The sequence below is a fragment of the Ranitomeya variabilis genome, chromosome 6, assembly GCF_051348905.1.
Source record: "Ranitomeya variabilis isolate aRanVar5 chromosome 6, aRanVar5.hap1, whole genome shotgun sequence".
In the NCBI taxonomy this organism is placed as follows: Eukaryota; Metazoa; Chordata; class Amphibia; order Anura; family Dendrobatidae; genus Ranitomeya; species Ranitomeya variabilis.
In genome coordinates this window covers 463,688,032-463,691,314 of record NC_135237.1, presented here as the reverse complement: position 1 = coordinate 463,691,314, position 3,283 = coordinate 463,688,032, and positions in this window count along the sequence as shown.

Here is a 3,283-nt window from a genome sequence, read left to right as displayed (position 1 = left end):
ATCTCCCCTCAGCGCAGCAGTCCCTGTCCTTCTGGTCTGCTCGGTGTGCACGGCTCTGCTCTCGGTGCACGGCTCTGCTCTGTTCTGCAGCGGTCCCTCTGCCAGCAACGGGGGCTCTCTCTATGCCACCTGTCGCAGCACTGGTACTCTGTGTTGGGGGAAGGGGAGGCAGAGCACGCTGCTCACCGCTCTGCATTCGTGCCAAACTGTCTTGTGCGTGCTTTTCCTTTTTATGCCCTCGCTGCCGCGCGCTTTTCTCCTTTCACTCCCCTCCCTTCTGAGACAGCAGGAAAGTCCACCTCACTAGCGCTTCCTCCAGGCAATAGGGGAAGGTCCGGCTCACTCAGGCTTCCCCCCGGGAACAGGGGATGCAACCTCTCTAGTGCCGGACCCAGCATGCAGGTACCCGCAGTGCTGTCGACCCCCTTACAAATGCCCAAGAAAAAACATTACTATTGCCCACACAAGAAGCGGCCTACGCAATACCTGACATCTTCATGTTCCCCAATTGTGCCTAATTCACATTCACTGTTTCCTGATGGAAAATGTAGACTTGCATTGTTCTCTGAGAGCGTCTTACACATATGAGACCTTTATAAACTGGCAGACATAAAAGAGTCTATGAAATTATTTGAAAATTAATGTATTTATAAATCAATCTGTGAAGGAAACAGACAATGGCATAGTACTTTGGCAGTGCAAATGGCGGAAAATGATTACCATTAATTTTATACTGATTAGAAAGGATTGTTAAACTCATAGCAAGCAGAAATTGCCTCAACTATTTTGTATATGAATACTAAACAGTTTTGAACCCATGCATTCAGCTTATACTTTAAACTTACTTGTCCTTTCACACAAATGCTGTAGAAAAGCTTGGTCTTCCTGCCCTTATAGCTCACAAATGAAAACCGCACATGGTGCACATATCAGTTTAATGGTTTGGGCATACCTTGCACTTTTGCCACTTTGTTCCCATGTACTGTTGCGGCGATAAAACTCAGCATTTTACAATACTCGCAAAGTGAATGAGATTCCTTAAATAGATATTTTAATCTCTGAGATCCTATCCCAATATGTAGTGAGTAGTGTTGAGCGATACCTTCCGATATCGGAAAGTATGGGTATCGGAAAGTATCGGCCGATACCGGCAAAATATCGGATCTTGCCGATACCGATACCCGATACCAATGCAAGTCAATGGGACGAAAATATCGGAATTAAAATAAACCCTTTCTTTCCTTGTAGGTTCATTCTACATGAAGGAAAACAACTAAGAATAATGTAGGATGTATTGGGGGAGGTGGCGGAGACATTAAAGGCACAGAGGTTTAGCCCAATCAAATAGAATAGCAGGATTTTTTTTTTTTTTTAAGATGTTCGGAGTTACAAAGATATTGACTATGTTAAAGGGAACCTATCACCCCGTTTTTTTCGGTATGAGATAAAAATACTGTTAAATAGGGCCTGAGCTGTGCATTACAATAGTGTAGTTTGTGGACCCCGATTCCCCACCTATGCTGCCGAAATACGTTACCAAAGTAGTCGTTTTCGCCTGTCAATCAGGCTGGTCAGGTCGGATGGGCGTGGTTTCTTCCCCCAGATATTGCGTAGTTTTCCGTTGGTGGCGTAGTGGTGTGCGCATGTCCAAGGTCCCGAATCCTGCACAGGGGTGTAAAAATAGCAGCGATGTCCGTTATTCCATTGGTGATCGGTGGGCGCGGCCATCTTGCTTTGGCCGCGCGTGCGCAGAAGCGGCGCTCTGCTGGCCGCGGCTTCAGGAAAATGGCCGCGGGATTCCGCGCGTGCACAGATGGATATCGCGGCGGTCATTTTCCTGAAGCCGCGGCCAGCAGAGTGCCGCTTCTGCGCACGCGCGGCCAAAGCAAGATGGCCGCGCCCACCGATCACCAATGGAATAACGGACATCGCTGCTATTTTTACACCCCTGTGCAGGATTCGGGACCTTGGACATGCGCACACCACTACGCCACCAACGGAAAACTACGCAATATCTGGGGGAAGAAACCACGCCCATCCGACCTGACCAGCCTGATTGACAGGCGAAAACGACTACTTTGGTAACGTATTTCGGCAGCATAGGTGGGGAATCGGGGTCCACAAACTACACTATTGTAATGCTCAGCTCAGGCCCCATTTAACAGTATTTTTATCTCATACCGAAAAAAACGGGGTGATAGGTTCCCTTTAAGATTTTTTTTATTTTGTCAGATATTGATGTTTCACTACTTCCACGCCCTTCACCTTTTTTTAACTTCTCCCACACTTTCTTCATCATCATCAGCATCTTTGACATCAACTTCTTCTTCACCTTATTCATCTTCTTCTTCATCTTCTACCTATTATTGTTTTTGTTGCAGAGTGCGTTTTCTTGCAGTCACCACTGTAGTTACGAGAGCTTCAATCAATCACTCTGTATTTATTTCCTTCTGTTTACAGAGCTTATCTGTGTGCTCCGTTATCTGGGGTTATAAACCAGAATCCTGCTCCTGGGCTTGTAGTGCAGATCTGTAGTGTCTGGGGTGTCTGGGCCCATAATCTGTTGCAGAGTGTGTTTTCTTGCAGTCACCGCTGTAGTTACGAGAGCTTCAATCAGCAAGATATCTTGAGTAAACAGTATTTACTTCATACTGGATAAACATGAGATACAATTCAGTGTCACACAGTCCGTGCACTGAGGCATATAACACATTCAAGAAGAAGAAAGAATAATCAGGAAGTAAGAAAAACAACCAACAATTCAGAGCTTCCCTCCCCACATTACAGCAAGTATATAATTTTACACACTATCGCCATCTGCTGTCTGGTTAGTATAAAGTCCTCCTTTCACTTATAATAAGTCCTAATCTGTTGCATATGCCAACACACTTTCTCAACAGTAAGGACTTATTCAATCAAACCCAACCTTTTTATTAGTCTCTGATGTTTATCAGCATTCAACAGCTTCGTAAAGATGTCTGAGATGACTCCTTGTTCCTGATGATCTCTCAAGAAATGATATTTCACATCAATATGCTTGGTTCTTGGATTAACTCTTTCCATCTGAGCAAGAACAAGACATCCTTGATTGTCCTCTTTCAGTTTTGTTGGTGCCAACTGTGGTTGTCCTAATTCTGTCAACAATTGTCTTAACCACAGTACTTCTTGACTCGCATGTGCTGCGGCAACATATTCTGCTTCTGTTGAAGATAGTGTCACAATTGACTGTTTCTTACTTGTCCAACTTATTGGTCCACCTGAGAGAAAAAAAATATGTCCACTG